The following is a 19,740-nucleotide window of genomic DNA, read 5'->3' as shown; positions in this document are numbered from 1 at the left end:
ATTAATGCCTTTTCTACTAATCTCTAGAGTATGCCCATATTTGATGACATTCATTTCATGAGGTTTTGCGTTTGTTGTTTTTAACAGTATAATTAAGTTAACATTAAAAGACAAAGAAATAGGTTATTGCCTTTTTCTCACATCAACAGAAGTTAAAGGAGGAACAGGAGATCAAATACTACCACAAAAAAAAAGAGAAAGAGGGAGGAAATTCAAGACCTTCAAGTATTCCTATTTTGGATTTTATGGAAGGGAAAAAATTGAGGACAATTACCAAAATTCATGCATAATTCTGGACTAATTAATACATGATTAGATAGCTATTAAGTTTGATTTGATATAGTTTATTTAAGGATTGAAAAACAGAGGACACCTTGTGATGTGAGTTCTGCAGTGGAAGAGCAAAAATATTTAAAGGAATTTACTCATCTACAAAGAGTTGCCTTAGATCTAACAGATAAGTTCTTCATAAATAAGAAGCTGACAAACTTCAGTGTCTGAGGAGCATCAACAGGAGTAAAGCACTAAACTTTATTTCTGTGCCATAAAACATTTTGTTGCAATCTTCTAGGTGATGGAGCTTTACTTTTGCCTTCCATCTCTTCATTTTCACCGGCTCTTCCTTCAGCCCCTAGCAGAGCAAGGCCAGTAGATTTACGTACTTGCTTTGAGGGATCTCTCTTTATAAATTCAAAATTTCCTTTTCCTTCACTTGACTTCATTGTACTTTGAATCAGGGCTATGTGAAGTCTAACAACAGCAGAGACCTAATTTAGCTCACTGTAATGTGATGCAGTGTTAAAACTCATATATATTTGCAAAATAATAGAACTAATATATCTAAGTTTAAGTCACACACGACTAACAGGACTCTGCATCTCTAAAAGAAAGTTAGTATCTGTTTTCAAAGGCAGACAGAATATTTGCTTCCTTCCGACTATAACTGGCCTGGGAGGAGAGAAATAACACAACAAATACAGGGAAACATGGACTATTTTCTAATAGAATATTTTCCACAGGCTCAGTCTTCCCACCTTTCAAGATAAACCTCTCGACTTTGCTTTGACATTAATTTCTGATAAATGCCTCAGGTTTACCTTGGCATTTAACAAAGCAGCAGGAGACCATTATCCTGTGACAACGCTCTATTCCACAGATACTATCTCTTAATTGGAGAAAATTTCTCTTCATCTGAAAATATTTGGCAAGGTTCCCCATAAAAGCTATGGTATATCTAAGTTGTAAGCTTTAATAAGATAGGGAATAAAATACCCAGAGCAGATGTAAATCAAATCTTTCCTATCAAGTTGCAGAAAACAAGACCATTGTTGCAGACACCATCGTGAACCCCAGCTTTTAATTATTTATACAAATTACTCATGTGATAGGATACTTGGGAGGATGGTCAGCACTATAGATAATGCAGATCATTTGTTTGTAAAGCAAAGCAAACAGACACTAATGTCACAGTTGTCAGAATTGCAAAAATTATTTTAATTACTTTCACACATAAGTAACATCAGTAGCCTTCCTGTCATAAACAGAAGGAGAGACTACGGGAGGCAGGGGGAAGGTGGAATAAATCTAAAACAGCTGACTTAGATTTGCAGGAGATTAATACTCTAGCTCCCAGGTTCTGTCATTAATCTGCTTTGCTTCTACTTCATTCTCAACTAAGAACTCCATGTTTTTACCTCTGCACTCCTGCTAGACGCAAGAAAGCCAATTGCCCCGTCAATATGGTTAACTTCACAGACAGCACATGCATCACTGCCTGTACAATACAGCTGTACAGTGTGGGTCAGCTTTAAGTTTTACAATTTACACCACATTTCTTGATTTCACAGCTACATCTACCACCTTTCCTGCTCAAATGACTGATCCATGCAACAGCAGTCAATATAATACCTTTTACAGCATTAACATTTTGTTCAGTTCAACCGAGTACTTCTTTGCCTCAGTTCTGTATCTTGGAATAACCTTAGGATCACCTAGCACACATGGTCTTTCTCCATTACTGTCTTTGCGCAACAGGAGCCCTTTACTGTTAGGGGCTTGAAAGTCACGTGCCCTACTCAGTTATTTCTACTGAAGTACAGTTACATTCTGTCAGCTTAAGACCATTTTTAGTGCTAATGGCGTTTTTCCAACTATGCCTTGTCAAGCATCATTATCATGTTCTCTTTTTTCCCCTCCGCTCAAAAGCCACTGAAAAAAAAAAAATACTACATACTTTAGTTTTTAAAGCAGCAGACACCTTGGCTACTGCACTAACAGCTCTTACATAAAACCTCCACACTGTTGTCCCTTCCCAACTCATCATCCATTCCTTCTACTAATCCCAATCTTTTACAGGTTAACTAACAGTTCCCCAAGTGGTAGCTTATCAAATGCTCTGCTGAAGTCCAGAAAATTAGATCTACTGCCTCTCTATTGTCTAGATTATCACATATCTTCAAGAGCAGCCTCTCTCGCATTCCATTTAGGGAATATGATTTTATCTGTGCTTACATGGAAAGAAAGGCTTTACATCTGTGTTATTCCCTTCCATACTGAAAACTAACTTACTTCAAATACATGTTGATGATAATTAAGCATCTGCTGATATACAATTCAATCAAACACATCAGATTCTGGGCTGTGTTTTGATTTTTTTTTTTTAAAGTAAAATTCTACCCCATGTTTCCCAAAAATGAAGGGTAAATTCCAGTCCCAGCAGTGAAGTTGGGGAAACACATCCCACAACAACAGATTCAATTATTTGAAGAGAATCAGTTTTAATCTTGTTTTCTTTTGTAATGTATATTTGAAAATCACTCAGAAACTGATGGATTTTAAGTTGACAAGATGTGCAAAGGATAGTTGAGAATGTTTGCATAAGTTTCAAGGACAAATTGTCCTTGGGATAAATACAGTATTCTGATGTAAAGGGACAGGTCTGATGACACTTTTTGCTCACGCTGTGTACTAAGTTTCACAAACTATCTGCATTATATCTACATGGACTCAGCTTCTGGTTCCCCAGACCGGCCCCATTTGTTGGGACTAGATGAATCAGTGGGAAAAAACTCTGCCATTCTCTTCTATTACAGCAACAAGCCCCCTGCCCATTCTTTTCTACCATCAACTACAACTCCCACTGAGAATGATAAGGAGGAATGCGAGACACAACAAAAGCTACACAGCTGTGTGTGCACACTACAGCTCCCCTCTTATTTTCTTATGGAAAGCAATTTGATACATGGCCTCACATGTAAAGGCAGTGACACTGATAGTGTAATAGGTTATTCTGTCTCTTCTGATATCAGGGGCAAGTAGGATACAAATGGAAGTGAATACACGTTCTCGCGCAACTACTAAGGCCTGTTCCTCCTGCAACTAAAGAAAGGAATCCATCTGATGGCATTATTAAATAGAGTGAAACTTTTATGTAGCCAGGCTGATACCTCTACATACGTGTATACTGCTTTTCCTAACATTTTCGCTGTCTTAATTTAAAAAAAAAAGTCAATCTTCTCTCTACCTGTCCTCCCATCTCATCCTCTCTCCTTATAAAGAAGATAACTTTGAGCCAGTTGCTCAGCTTGTATCCTGATGAATTCGACTGTAAAATAGGAAAGGGATGATGCATATCCTGCTTCCATGTGTTGCTAAGATCTGTTAGCACTTCTCTCAGTCAGCCACACTTTTACATTAAAGCAGTACAGATATTACTAAATGCTATAAAGTGTACAATACTGTTAGACTGAGAGTGCCATGGATGTGGTATTTTATAATGAATAAATTCTATTCATAGCTACACTCTCAGAGATACAATTTTTCTATTTCAGTTACATGTAACCATCTGGTTTAGTTAACGCTCACATTTTCAACAATACTGAAAAAAAATGAAAATCATGCTTTGCTTACAGGAATTGGGAAAGATTTTCATTTGTGTGAGATTCTTTGAATTCTCTAACCTTCAGAATACTTCATTCTCAGTCAATTCAGAAGCATTTAAAATTTGTGATATTGCCAGTGCTGAGAGCACAACTTCAAAATAAGCAGTATAAATCTGTGTTGCCACTGTGGGCATATGCAGCACAAACATCTTATCTAGACCAAAGTTTGTCGACTTAGCACATTGTACTTGATGCTGTGTGTCACCTGTCTCTTGTTTGTCTATAGATTAGCACAAAAATGTCATTGCAAACTAAGTGAATAGGGCACAGACTAAGCACCTGCCACTTTTAAAACTCTTTAGAAGACTCTCTTGTTTATTTTGCAAGCACCCAGGGGTGCAGTTAAATAACTGCATTGAAACAAACAATACTGGTGATTATTAAGGAGGCTTTTCACATGAAAATTCACTTCAGAAAAAAAATGTTTTGCAGATGTAGAGAAGAAAACTGTATCACTAAGAATGACTCAAAATACTTTGGTGGACCAAAACACCTTTATTTTTCTCTTGGCAACCTGCCAAGTTCACTGTCGGTTTGAAAAGAATTCTATAGCTGGAGGCTAAAGCAGAAACTGCAATGATTTAAAAGAGAATTGGCTACAGTAAGAATGATAATGCACCATATCGTTAAAATGCAACTGGCATCTTAGCCTCCCTACAGCTCTTGAAAATGTGCTTACTCCTCAACTATTTACCAAGAAAGGAGCAGAAACAATTGAAATCACACAATACAGAAAAAGTGTTTAAAGAACTTAGAAAAGAAGTACATGCAGAATAATTTGCTGGCAGTGCTGTTAAAATAGCGATGCATTATACATGGCTAGATTACAAAGAAAGGCATATGGAAATCTGTAAATTAATACAGCACCATATCCATTCATCTCAAACATACAGCAAGAGAATTAATAATGAGGTCCACTTACATTTTAGAATTAAATCTTTATTTGCATCTCACGGATTAAACATTTAAATATTGTAGGCCTGATAATATTCACATTTTAATGCTTGGAGGGTCATCAACTGTTCTCTAAATTGTTTGGGAAATTAGATTTTGAATGTATTTGCATCAAAGCCTTGTATAGTGTTCTTCTCTGGAAGGCTGTTTTGCAAGACAGATTTGCAGAGAATAGCCATAGTTTCACAGTGAAGGAAGAGTTCAGAAAGGCCTTCAGCAGTTTCAGATAGCAGACTTTGTTATTCAGATGCTGCTTACTCTAACAAGATAATAATATGCAGGCTTGAGTCAGAAAACTGTGCAACTCTTTCTCAGGTTCACAGGGAAGAATTTATTTATGACTAGATGCTTAACTTGCAAACTCTGTTGGTAAGATTTCCCTCACAAAATTTGGTCTGACAGATTTCATTTGTTCAGTAGTTGGGTCCAGCTTCACAATTAAATTGAGCTGCTCCACTCAGCATTTATAAGTGACAGCAGGTGCCATAGCAACATGATTACAAGTTTCCATCAATTTGTAGAGCTGAGTAAATAATTATCAGTGAATAATTAACTAAGCAAAATTAGCCTCTTTTTCTGCTTCCAGCATGTCCACAAGCAGATTGTATTTTCTCAAATGTATTCCTTATTTAAACCACATGGAAGCACTCCAGACCCCACAGAACCAGATCTTCAACAACCTCTAACTTCATATAAGATAGATAGCTAGCTCAAAAAGATACACAGGACTTCCCACAGGAAGCAGGGGGAAAAAAAGCAGGATTGGGATGAGAGAAGCATTAGGATTTAAGCATTTAAATATTTCAACATTTTCTTTTATTTGTCTGTACAGTGTGAGCAAGCGCACACACCTCCTAACACCCAACAGTTGCTAATCATAAAAAAATAAAAATTGAATGCACAGTATATTTTGGTTAGAAGTCATCAAAAGGAGATTTTCAGGAGACTAGTCATACGATGGAATGGTACTGGCACCTGGAGGATTAACTCATTAAAAAGAAACACAAAGAAGATCAAACAGCCCAATTGAAAGCGTCCATTTTCTTGCCAGATCTACCCCATTCTCCATCACATAAATCAGCTATGCCGTATTTCTAATATTATTGCCCCTCAAGACTATTCTCAACTATTATTTGGCTTGTAACCACTAGTAAGAAACACGATTGGTAGATATATTTATGACATCACAAAATCTGAGACCAGAATGTGGTCCCGAGCTGTTAGTGACAGCTACAAGCCTCAAACCATCATTATGTATCCATGCACTAAGCCATATGTCCTGAAGTTAGGAGCTCCATATTATTCACTAGAATCAGTTCCACAGGTCGGGAGGAGACTGAATGGTTTTAGACCTGCAGACTGCACTGGACAGTTCTCTTTCCTGTCAGTATTTCACATGGGCACAAAAAGACAGTGAGACAAGAGATCTCACCTTTCTTTATAAGAAATATTTCAGTCACAGAATGTCAAGAAGGCAAATCAGTAGATGTTTCTGTTTCCTATCCTTAGTAGAGGAGAAAGATTCAATAAAGAATTATTTATGAGTAGAAATGTGGGAAGAAGGGAAGCGGTTAAATCCAAACCGTTAAGCTACACTTAAAAAAAGGTTATAAATTCTTAAGTCCAAGTAGAATGCTGTTCTCCTTATAACATGTAATGTTAGTCAGATCCACTTTAACACCAACAGATTTACTAGTTTTGAGGAATTGTTTCCACAGAAGCTGAGCAACAGCTGGGGAACCTTCCTCAGCTTTAGCAGTAGAGCCACACTTTGAAATTCATGGAAAATAATTCGTGAGCTTGATAGGAAACTCTTCTTACAACCTTGGGTATGTTTCTTAAGGTTGGAAATGCATTTGGTGGTTCGCTTACTGTGCTCACCTCTTCGAGGCTGGTTACAGCACAGCTCAACTTGAGTTGCCAGCTGCCCAGTGAGTTACTTGGCACCATGAGAGTAAAGCCTAAAACAAGTTTGCTAGAACTGTGGAAAGTACATTCCAGTACCTGTCAACCCTACCCAATTAAACACCTGTTAATGTTTCTTGAGACAGCACCAGTTATTGCCATCTCAAAGGGATCCCAAAGCTTTCAGTGCCAAAATGCTGTTTTGCACTGCTTGGTAGATATTTTCCAACCATTGTCACTAGAAAGTAGGGATGTTCTACACTTCCCACTTAACATATCGGATATGCAGAAATTGACTTCCACAAGGGCAGAAGCAACCTATGGCTACAGGAATGAATCACATCTGCATTTCCAAAGTCTTGACTAGCTCTCCAAAAAGCTTGTTTTCTTTTTACACCCTCTAATTCCTTCAATATCAAACTGTTAACAGATGCAGGAAATCTGTTTAAGTTAGTCTATCTGGAACCCAATACCAAACCAAATATATATGTATGAAAAATAAAGATGAAGCAGTAAAATATCCACTCTGATTTAGCAAGTTTTTAGCCACGTCTGAACACAGGGTTGCTGAAACCTTCGGTCAGCTGCTAATGTTACTGAAACATTTCACTTTCCAAGATGATTTTATACTACTAGTGCTGAACTTGCTGCTCCAAGATCAAGCAGGAAAAGCTGGAAATTGTGGCTGTTTCCCTCAACATTATCCCAAAAGATAACTCTAGGCTTGACCTTCTTACCTAAGGATCCATTCCCGTTTGGTAAAGAGAAGTTTCTGCCTTTCCACAAGTTTAGGCCAGGAGGGAAGATCACAAGATATTTTACTGATGATTTTCCATCTCCTTTATATTAAGACTGATTTCCATTCAGATTTCTAATCTATAATCCATCTGATTACATTTATGTTATCTAACAGATTAATCTGAATGAATATTAATCACGGAAAACCAAGGCCACAACAGCCCTTTCACCACCCCTTAACAAGATCTTCTCCAATTTACTACTGCTTCTACAGCATACGCAGACATAAAGCAATATCGCAGTCTGGATCAGAGACTCCAAATAGGTTTCTCTAACAAATTCCCATAACTTTAACACAATTCTAACATGAGTCACCTGAGTACCTTCTCCTTAGACCTGCACCTGGAGCTAGCCCCAGGGCACAAGTACACAGTTTGTAATCAAAACAGCACTAACCTGTCTTTTAATGCATCTGTTCCCTCACTACACTTTTTTTCCTGGGGAAAAATGAATGAAAGGACTGGAAAGCCTTTTCAGATGTCCTAGCAAGCTAAGAACCTGGTATCAGAAAAATCTAAGCCTTTGTAACAAACTGAGATCAACGCAAAAACATTGGCTCACCACTGCTCCAAAAGTAAGAGCATTCTCCTGTTTATGGTGCAATGATCTGTCTGGCAGCTTTTCTATGCAGCAATGCAGCAAAACCTTAAGATCTCCAGAGAAAGGTCCATTTACTCACTTCAGCATATGATTCACTAATATTTGTGTTTTCTTTTTCTTTCCCCCAAATAAGAAAACCCACAACATTTACAATCTTTTTTTTTTTTACACTTGTGATTTAACACTCTACAGCAATTAGATATCAAATTGAAATTAGTAAAAGTAAGTAAGCATGGAGGTGAGAGTCAAATATTTTGTAAACATTAATGACATTTTCCACAAAAAGCTGTCTATGTGCTATTTGACTACCTTAATTTCAGATATATAGACTTAATCTAAAAAGTTTTCACAGAAGTTCAGAACAAATTTATCACACTAGGTACCATAAAGCCCCTTCACTGTTAAAAAAGCATGATTAAGAAAAAAAACCACGTTTAAGATAACCAGGTTTTCAAGACTGATGACAGTTTGTCTTTTGAGAACTGATTTCAGACTATATAAGTTAGAGTCAATGCCCTGATTTGAGTGGACTTTGGACTCTCTTCTCTCCAAGAGCAAAATAGACTTCCTGTTTCTCAAGGAGTGTGAGAACAAAGTAACTTGACTCATGTCACATAATACCAGAATAAATATATTAGTACTCTTGTCAGAAGACCACAAATAACGTCAAAGATCTATTGGGCTATGTAGCGTAGAACAAAGGAATCAGTACCCTAAAGAGTTTATTGCAGAAAACATATCTGGAAAGAAATCTTGGTCCGCAAATAGGAAACTCAAGCACAGATTTCAGATGAAATTCCCTTCATAAACTCTTAATTTTGGTGCCTTAACAGTACAGTTTGAACGGAATTCTTTACATTATGTGGCTTTTCATATTTTCTATGCAAATATCCTTAAAAAAAAGAGAATACTAATTTGTTTTAAAGATTCCTCATTAGAAATTACTTAGCAAAGTTCTCTGAGAAGTGAGCTGATTATTCCTTGTTAAAACAAAACAAAACAAACAGTGAAACAAAGTTAGAGGTGTGGCAGGTTAAACTCTGATATTTTCATTCTGCATGCTCTATAGCAAGTATTAAGAATCATTTCAAAGCAGAAAAAAAAGTCCTAGGACACTGTATCATTTCGTATGTCCGTAGGGAATAGGCCTATGATAAATCTAACTGGATATTACCACAGCTCCTCATAAAAAGCCTGAAACCACACTCACCAGTGATAAAGAAGTACTTTTTATAAATACATCTTAACTATGAACATATTGGCCAGTATAACATCCGAAATCTAAATGTGTCATTGTAGATTGAGTCATTTTATGTCTTCACTTAGCTGTTAAAAAATAACACACCAAAGAAAAACCAACAACCAACTGTGAAAACTGAAGGGGAGGGGAGGAAGTGCAGAAGCAAAAACATGCTTAGAATAAGACAAATATGATTCAGAAACATAACCTGACCTCTATGTTCACCTCTCTCTGGCAGCAGAAAAAAAGCAGACTTACACAGTATAAGAAGGAGACTTTTGAGTCGTCAGGCGTTTGAAAATATCTGAAAAATGGTTTATGTCATCTGGAAGCATTATACCAACACAGAAAAACAGATAATAGCATATCATCATTATCCATTAAACCTATATTCCAATTATGATTTTTAATTAGATGCCAGAGAAAAAAAGTAGTATTTGCTGGCTTGAGTGCAGACAGGCACATCTGGCTCTAACACTGACTTTCTGAATAACCTTTGACAAGTCCCTTAACCACTCCCAGCCTCAGTTTCCCAATTCATTAAGTAGGGACTGTTTCACTTAGCTATGTAACAGAGAAGTGGCTTATTCAACACTCACTAAAAATTCCAAAATTTGTGAATGCCAACTGTTAAAACGTTATTAGGTTCTATTATTTCTGAAAACCTTCCCTTCATGTTTTCCTCTTGGTGGAAAAGGTCACACACGGAAAAAAGTAATAAGAAAAACACAACCCAACACAGAACAAAACCAACCAACCAAAAGCCCTCCTCACACCCCAAGCAAACCACACCAAACACATAGGCAGACATTTCTCTAGCTCCTAGGTAAAAGGAGTAGAGTAGTTCTTAGCATAAGAACGTTATTACAGATGCAGTGAAGAAGAAACCCCCATTTATGTTTTCCAGTTCTTTACAGGGTTTCTGAAGATCACTTCAAATAATTCCAGAAGGCGTTTTTCCTTATTCACTATGCAAACATTTTTCAGTAGACAAACGTAGTTTGCAATTTCTACAGGCCTCTGCAGGAAATGTTGTAGTCATCTTTGGTGCGGGTTATTTTTTCTCCCCTCGCCTTTTCATTTTCAGACTACGGAATGAAGTACTAGTCTCCAAGGAATGAAGATTAAAGCCCTCCTCACATCCCAGGAATCAAAACGAAGACAGGTTCATGTACATGTATACCCTTTAACACCTCAAGAACTTCACAGTGAGGAATACATTTGCTTCATAATCAAGAAATATCAGTATTAAATTGTAAAATAGCCCTTACCAGCTCACCCACGTATATAACCTACACCCTGGTCCACAGAATCTCATTATATGGTAGAAATGAAAACTCAGAATGGCACGGTCTGAAGGGGCTGGCTCTAAACCAGAGAGCACCGTTAGTGCCATGAAAGCCAGGGCAGTCTAGCTCTGATTGTTTTACACTGCTGCTCATCCTGCTCTCTACTTGCTCCTGCTTCACATCCTTAGGAAGTATCCTCTGGTCAGAGAATTATGCATCAAAAGAGATCTGCCAAGACAGCTGAAGCTGTGCAATTAAGGACTGCCTTTATTGCACAAAGTTTGAACACACCCAAAGATATCCTGGAAGAACACCTCACAGACCCCATGAATTTTTTATTTATTTATTTTTTAAACCTGTGGTACTACAAGTCTTGGTTTGAATAATGCCATGATTTTCGCTAATCTTCTAGTATTCAGCTCTAAATACTTTGCTTTTAAAAACAAGTCACTAGGCCAAGCTGCAAAAGTTATTTTCACTATTTGCAGTGTTTTCTGATGGACTTCTACAAGTCTGGCATGACGACTGGAAGGAAGACTTGTCAAATTCACATATTTTTAGAAAATTAAATGTAACATTTGAGTATAATGAGGTCACAACTAATGTGCCCATCAGCCTAATTTTCCAGCCATTTATGCTGGAATAAAGTGAAATTAGCCCCACAAAATGCACTTATTACCAGTGCTTGCTGTAGACTTGTAATCTAATTGTTTTTGTGGAAGATATAGCTGTTCAATCAGCAACAATTCACTGGAGAATATGAAGACCATCTTATTTTACTGAGTGAAATGAAGATCAAAATGAAGATGAAAATACAAAGAAACATAGATCAATTTAGTTGTGATGTTATAGCTAAATATATTTATGCCACAAAATTTTATTTTTTTAAATAACCACAAAGAGTCTGGGCCTCTGTTGTGCCAGTAGAGTTTGAATCTCCATTAAATTTGTCGAATATACCCAGAATCAACACAAGATCAGATCGAACATCGCTGTAGCTCCTAGAAAACTGCTGTCACCACTGTACACAAGTAACATATGCATTTTTCATGATATGCATCAGCTCAGGCCTTTGTAGATAACATCAACGTGCAAACCAAAGTGTTAAAAAGAATCTGGGAACATTTCAGCAGATGAAGACGCATTCCAATTTTACTTTCTCTTTCAACCTTCCTTACCCCAAGACAAGTATTCCAGATATATATGTAATGCAGAACAGTTAATACAGACAGTGAGAGATTGACATGGCACTTATCTAAATGGATACTGAGATTCCAGGATACCTACTGCACTCCCACTGATAGGAACTTCAGAATCTCTGAGTCAAAAATGACTTCACAAAACCACAACAGCACATCTCACCTTTGCCAACAGATATTGTATAAGCTAGTTTATAGTACTGTGCCAAGGGTGTATCATCCAGACTTTTCTATTTCAGCTGAGAGAAAATCCACTGTCTGATAAGCTAACATGATAAATGTTCCAAGGACTGCACAACTAAGTAGAAAACCCTAGTTTCTGAACCAAACTCTTTTTTCAAGTTTTCCCAAAGATATAATACATTTTGGAAGTATTATTAACTTGTGTATACATGTACATTATCCTGCCTATTTTGCATACTCTGAAAATTCTGAATAGTTGGAACATAAAATCTATAATATATGTGAGAAAGAACGAACTACCATACCTGTTCTTCAGAAACAAAAATACCGCATTGTGCAAACTGATTTTAAGACAATCTCAAAAAACGCTACTTAACAACAGCTTTCCAAACATTCACTGACTTCAGAATCTACACAAAATTGGAATAAGGTCTTTTGTCGTCTATTCATTTGTCCTCATTCTTCTAGCAATAAAAGAACAAGAGATTCTATTGTCATAAGTACTGCATAGATATATTGACACTACAAAGCACCTAAACAGCTCAGGAGTTCTGTGTGCTTTGTACATATACAAGGAATAGAACCTACTACCACTTTATCATCTGACGAGAAATAAGGAGTATAAATTGATGCTTTTTTTTTTTTTTTTTTTAAGAAAAGTCCTGGTGTAGAAATATTTCAAGATCTCCTAAGCTCCCTACCCTCTGCCTCCCTTGGGAGAACTGTATGAAGCATGTACATAATTCCAAGCATCATTTCCACAGTCAAATTCTTTTGACAATGGAAAAAGTCTGTGTGACAAATAGACGAGTTGCTCATATTTTACCAGCCAGCGACATGTTAAACAGATTGAGGAATATACCAAGTAGAATTCTAATCTTTTTAGACACATTTCAGACAATGACTTAAAATTTAGTTCAGTTTCTTTAAATTGTAGAGTTCTTGATCTTCAGCAATTACAGTGTTTTTAAAAGCAATGAAGAATGAACCACAAAAGATCTCAGATCTGTAGCTACAGCTCTGCTCAGATAAGTATTAAAATAAATAATAGTATGCAAGTGCAGCCACCCCACTGTGCTTCCACATCCAGCTGAACCAGCTTATCTAGGCCTATTTTAAACAGCTTTGAGATACATTGTGCTCCTTCACAGGCCTGGACTGACAACAAAAAAAGAAGCACAACTCATGGAAGTGACTGTGTCTATAACACTTTCATACACACAAACAAACAACAACCATCACAAAAAGCAACAACAACCCACCACCACCAACAGAATAAGCAGCTAACCACCTACAGCTCAGTTAAGAAAAAAAGTACTACAAGAGACATATAGAAAAATAAAAAGCGTGGAACGGTGACTAGAATAGTCCACAGGTACTCTTAAGAATGCTACACAAATCAGAGGACAGATTCATCACATAGCAGGCTTCATCACACACTCTAAAAAACACTCAGTTCACACTTTACTGCTGAAACTTCTGCCAAGTGTGTCATATCATTAAAGAAATTTATCTAAATTCATGAAGAAATAGACAAACCTGAAAGTCCTTTGAGAAATACAGATTTACTGATTAGAAGCTGTAATAGTCTTTCACATCAGTAAGCAGTGTTGACATGTAATAGCAAAAAATGAAACACTGAATTCTGAAGCCGAGACCTTAGAAATACAGTACAGAAGCTTAGAAGAAAACGTATCATCCCTCAAAATACATTTAAAGTTTTGGATAAGTCCTAAAAACAGAAGCTGAAAAGAAAGTACTTTACCCAACAGAAGAGGACAAGTTCAGTTGTGTACAGTAACTGTAGCACATCAACATCATTTTACAAGTTCTCTAGCATTGCAATTACTACAGGCTCAAGATTTTTTATTTTATGTTCATATTTATTTACTTCTGAGTCAGGGGATTGGTGTTCTGTTCCTATGGCTACAAACAAGGATTCATTTCCAAATATTATCATCTGCACAAAGGAGGAGGGTGAACAAAGATTTTCATGGGAAAGGGGCTCTGCTAAAGGAAGATTTCTGTACAGAGACAATCAAGTAAACTATAAAAATAAGGGAGTCATACATCACAGCACCCACAAGCTCATCTGCAGCATTCTCTCACGCGTTATTTCATGCCAGATGCAAGACCCCACTGAGCAGAGATGTGTGCTAGACAGTAAATCGCAAGTATCGCACAAAATTTAAAGGACAGGAGTTTTCTTTCTTTATTTACTGCCTCCAAAACTGACTTTTAAAAAGACAAACCACCACCACCAACAAACCAACAATAACAAAAAAAAAATACAGCAGAAAAAGAAGAGAAAGATAGCTATTGCATTTTAGGAACTCTTTAACAGTTCACATTAAATATCAGGCAGGTAAAGACAGATGATACAAATGTTAAATGTTAACTTGTTACTAACTTCAGAAAAAGAAATCCACAGAGCTTTGTAATTTAGGGTAAACTTGAGAAATTTACCCGCTTCCTATATCAAAGGCCTCAGAAGATGACAGTGCATACTATTCTAACCTTAAATTTCAGAAAACATACCAGCAACCATAAAAACTAATGGAAACTTGAGGAAAAACAAATATCATCCTTCCTGTTTCCCCATGCTTGAGATGAAAGCAAACAATCAACTGGAAACCAAAGATGGTATTCATGTAGTCATATGGCTAAGAAAGTAACAGTAACTGCTAATTCATCCTCAAGATGCAGCTTACCTCATAACAGTCAACAGAACACTTACCAGAAATTTCCCAGAAAATAATAAAGCTATCCACACTTACTACAGAGGACAGAAATTTCAAGACTCCAATAGTTTTATAACATTTATTAAGCTGTGACACCATTCTTTTTCCTTCAGTGAGCTATTAAAAAAAGTATCTGTTGTATATAGAGGCGCATCTTCTTGGGCAAAGCGTGACAAATCCACAAACGCTATTCCCTATGTAATGAGCATTACTTTTAGCTAATGATGTATAAATACATATAACTAAGAGAAAATAAAAACAAAAAAAAAAAGTAAATAAAACTTACTTGTAATATTTATGTCCAACAAATAATATTTAATTTCAATATTGTATATATTCAAGAGTAGCTAAAACTTACCTGTATCTTTACTTCACGCCTCCACTTCATAAACATTGAATAGCTAGAAAAACAGAAAATATAGTCTTGATGAAGGGCTTCATTACTACAATAATCTGCACAGAAGATACTCTTCAGCAAGTATAACTGCTGATGCTAGACTTGCAAGGTCCTAATGAGGGTCTACATGGTAAAACACAGCACAGCTTCTACAGAGAAATCATTACCTCTCTAATCAATAGGAAAAAAATATCTGCATGTGTTCCTTATCGCCTGGAATACTACATTAGTCAGCTCAAGCAGCCTGACAGATACATTGTTGCCTATTCTCCCATACAACATACACTTTCAAGGGAAGGAGAGCAGGGAGTAAAGATGTGATGCAGCTGTGATGAACTCTTCAGCTGGTGGTTCCAGGCAGTAATCAACAGAGTTCTAGGGCACTTAGTGTTTGATTAGAAATGTTTTCAATTCAAACTCCTGAAGTGGTTTAAGATCTCCCAACCAGCAATTTTCATTTCCAAGTCCCTATTCCAGTAGAACCTTATTCAAGATCAGCCATCAACATCAGCTGTTCTAGATTTGTGCTGAATTAGCTCTAGCCTGGAGCATGAAGACATAAAGCTGCCATGAGAACTTCAGTGCAAGATGAAACGTGCACTGCAAGATGGGTCAACAGCAAAGTCACTAACAATGAATATGAAACAATATTCCTAGTTTCTTTCTAAGTACAGCTGAATTTTACCTAGAACCCTAATTAGTTGGGAAACAAAAAAGTTAGATTATGGTGGATGTTCCTCACAGCAGTAACAGCTTCACTTTTCTGCAAAATAAACCAAGTTTCCAAACTCACACTAGAGAGCCTTTAGTGCTGTATTAAACCAAATATACCTCAGACACAACTTAAAAGCTTTTTAACCTCTTAGTTCTTGTTTTTATCCAAGTTCTTATCAATTAAGCACTGGTGTTGAGGGCTGGAAGAAAGATTTAATGAAACATAGTCAATCGTTTTCTTCTTTTTTGATATATTCAATGTACAAAATATGGAAAATCACTCCCTGAAATTAACCTATTCCCCTGCAATCAAATTTTAGGTTACATTTAACAAATTACCCTTTTCTCCAAAGAGGGTAATCGATATTCATGGTTTTCTTCCCTGCCCTCTGCAACTACTATCAGAAATCCATAACACCTAAGAAAGAAGTGGGCATTTACTTAGAAACATGTACTTCATATGCTTAATTTCTTGCTTGTAACGGTAGTGACTACTCCCTTCATACTTATTCAGTGGCTCACCTAATCCAAGACAAACATTTCCAGATCTTTCTGACAGAAAACTGAGCGCATGCATGTAGCTGAAGCAGCCTGCAGCTCTCATGGCTGCCATCCTTCTTCCCTCAGGATGTGATGTATGTTCTCCTCAGGGGACAGAGAAAACTCCCCCTCTTAATATCCCCAAATAAACAGTTTGGCTGACGGAAGCCTTAAACACTTCTGGGGAAGGGGAATTCAGAGCTCCTCAGGGCAACCTGGTCCTGTGCCCCTTTTCTTCATCCCTTGCAACCACTTTGCACCAATACAAAAACACACAAGCAAAAGAAGTATTATTACTTGTGAACAGTGACCAGCTGAAGATATAGGCAGTGTACCCATCTGTGTGGTCAGGTTGGTTTTTCTGTCCCAGCTCACGTGTGCTGTGGCAGCGGCCCAGCCCTGTGAGGCCCACTCATGCTGCAGCTGGGTGTCAGGGACATTTCCCGCCTTACAGTCTCCAAGCGGGACAAGGCTGAGGTGGCGGGAAAGCTGAGGGGCTGCTCCCACTGCTCACCAACACACACCTCTTGCAGATCCAGCCCCTTCCTTCCATTGTGGGACAGAACACTTCTCCATCTTCACGCTCACCCACAGGGGTGCAGAAGGAAAGTCTCAGGGATGCCTCAGGGCACAGAGACTCATCTTACTCATGCCCACCAAGGGGACAGTGCAGGGCTGAGGCAGCCCACTAATGTCTGAGGCCCGACAGACCCACAGGCCTCATATGCTCCCAGCTATCAACTCCCCACAGCAGTGACTGACAGGATGCCAGCCATGGATTGCACCATATAGGCCAGGGCCTGCCTACGCTAAGGGGAGCTGATATTTCCCCCAGGCCAGCAGCCTCCAAACCCACCTCACTATGAAACATCAGAGAATAACATAAAATCAGAGCACGCACAGAGCCAATCTTGTGAAAAAAATCTCCATTTTGTCTCAGGGCAGGCTGCACACAGTGTGGCACACATGGCCAAATGCTGGTGTGCTGGAGCATTGCTCTGGAAAACTATATGTAACACTGTTCATCCTGGTTATTCACTGAATTTATCTTCTTTCAGGTCAGCCAGGCTGAACAGTGTGCTGAGATTTATCAAGTTAGCTATTGTAGCTGGACACTTTCCATTCTCTCCATTAAGTCCATTTACATAAGAGTACATTAACATATTTCCAGGCTTGCTGAGCACAAGTGTCCAGCTTTTTTGCTGATTTCCATCCAATGCTTTTATGTAGTTCGCCTGCAAACCCCAGTTGAGAGGCTTGTCTGTTTTTATTAAAATTCACATGTATCTCAATGGAAATGACTGCATGACCAGCACACCTCTGAGGATCTCTTTCAGCAAGCCACAGAGTACAGAGAAGGTGTTCTTTTCCTGTCATTTATAACTTGTTGTGATAACCTTCTCTTTACTAACCATCTAATATCACTGTTTGGAAAGTTTTTGTTTTTGTAGTCACTCAACCCACAACAAACATACAGATATACATCTAGTGGTTTATTATAGTGCAGTCACATGTTTTACCATCACTGACTTATCCTTGACTAATGGAAATGAATTCTCCATGAATTCTAACATCATGCAATTTTTGTTAAGTAGATCTACAAAGCAATCGCAACAATAATTTGCAATGGCATCTGAGTGTTTTTTTTTTTTCATTATATCACATGCTGTTTACAGCAAAACACAGCAGATACGATCAGTCAGTGAGAGCAATTAAAAAGTAACAGTAAACAAATGATTTGGTTCATGAGAAAGCCAAAAGTACATGGGATGTGTACCTGGGTACAAGGCTCAAACAATTCTGCCCGTACAAAAAAAAAAGAACCACCTGCATGTGCTGTATATGCGTTATGAATGACAAAGACAGCTATTAGCATGGTTTACAGGCTATGCATCACACCATTCTTTAGCAAAAAAAAAAAAAAGCTAATTTAGTGTCTCAGCTAGTCCGCAGATGCTTTATTGTATCATGACCATTTAGATTCCACTTTTTTCATGCCACAGATAGATATTGTGAAAAATCAAGTTCCATTTACAGCAGCCATTGTTATCTCACAAAGTAGCACTTCATGCTACTAGCGATGTGTTACAGACTATTAACAGTAATTTAGTTTTAAATGCCGGTGCATGCCAAGTGTTTGGGATATGAATACTAACAAGAAGAAGTTACACAGGTGTAGAAATAAAAAATAAAATAAAATAAAAGCCGGAAAATAAATGCCAGCTCTGTGACAGAGCACACAGAGGATGGGACTTGTCCCTTCCCATTTCAGCTGGCTAAACATAACTCCTTGTCCTACTCCTAAGTGGAAATGCAACCCCTTCCCCCCCTCCCCCACCCAGGGTGCCTGAAGATAGATGATAGCACAGAGATATTTATACCTCAACGCTGATTGTGGAAAGAAATTAAATAATAATTCCTGGCAGTTGCTTATCTGACAGACAAACAAGAACCTAGCAACTGTATATAAGTGATCCCTGGAGCTATACATGGTCCTTCCAGGTCGAGACATCCTACAGCCAGTATGGGGAGGTCTGCAGCATGCCGAGATCTATGCCTACCAAACTGGGTATTTTCTCATTCCTGGCATGACTTTTGTTTGTGCTTAACTGCTGCCTCTCATCTTACACTTAGTTCATTGTAATTCTTTGTTAAAAGATCTGTCTTTTTGTACCCTGTTAAAATCTTAGCTAAATGAGTTCATTATCCACATAAGTGAGCATGTAATAATAATTAATGAACAAAACATACCAAATCAAATAAGCAGACTACCAGAGGTCTGTGGAGGATGAACACTCCCACTTAAGGTTTTCACTGTTTTTTTTCTAAATAAGCAGCCAACTAAATAGTATGGAGAAGAAGGGACGTTTGGGCTCTAATGGAAGACAACCTACCCATGAAACACACTCTTTCCATCTCCTTCCTGTATTCTCAAAACTTAAATGTGCTAAGAATTGCTTCAGAAAGCCAGTCCCAGGAATCAGACAAGAAACTGTTTATCTTAATAAATACTTAATTGCTGTTATCAACTGATTTGAGTGGATGATAAAACAGACAATGCCAGTAACAGCCTCTTTACCTCCTTCTGTATTGCGTCTCCATAGTTCTTTTTCATAAAAAAAAAATGCCTCAAAGAGAGGTTTCCAGCAGGCAAGATTTTCCAAGTAGAACTGCAGGGAGAAGTTTAACTGTTTGGCCTATATAACCACTCTTGCTTTTGGCACTAGAAATTAAAAATA

General features: G+C 37.7%; 1 long non-coding RNA gene across 1 annotated transcript in view; it reads right to left on the bottom strand.

The window, feature by feature from the left end:
* Positions 1-15,517, bottom strand: part of LOC110404075 — a 46,666-nt gene extending 31,149 nt beyond the window's left edge. The window contains exons 1-2 of the long non-coding RNA XR_002442052.1: positions 15,415-15,517; positions 15,209-15,251 (exon numbers count right to left, since the gene is read on the bottom strand). This is a non-coding gene — a long non-coding RNA (uncharacterized LOC110404075). The remainder of the gene's footprint in view (positions 1-15,208; positions 15,252-15,414) is intronic.

The sequence above is a fragment of the Numida meleagris genome, chromosome 10 (assembly GCF_002078875.1).
Source record: "Numida meleagris isolate 19003 breed g44 Domestic line chromosome 10, NumMel1.0, whole genome shotgun sequence".
Lineage (NCBI taxonomy): Eukaryota > Metazoa > Chordata > Aves > Galliformes > Numididae > Numida > Numida meleagris.
Note: the sequence above shows the minus strand (reverse complement) of the source record. Positions and strands in the feature narration are given on the sequence as shown.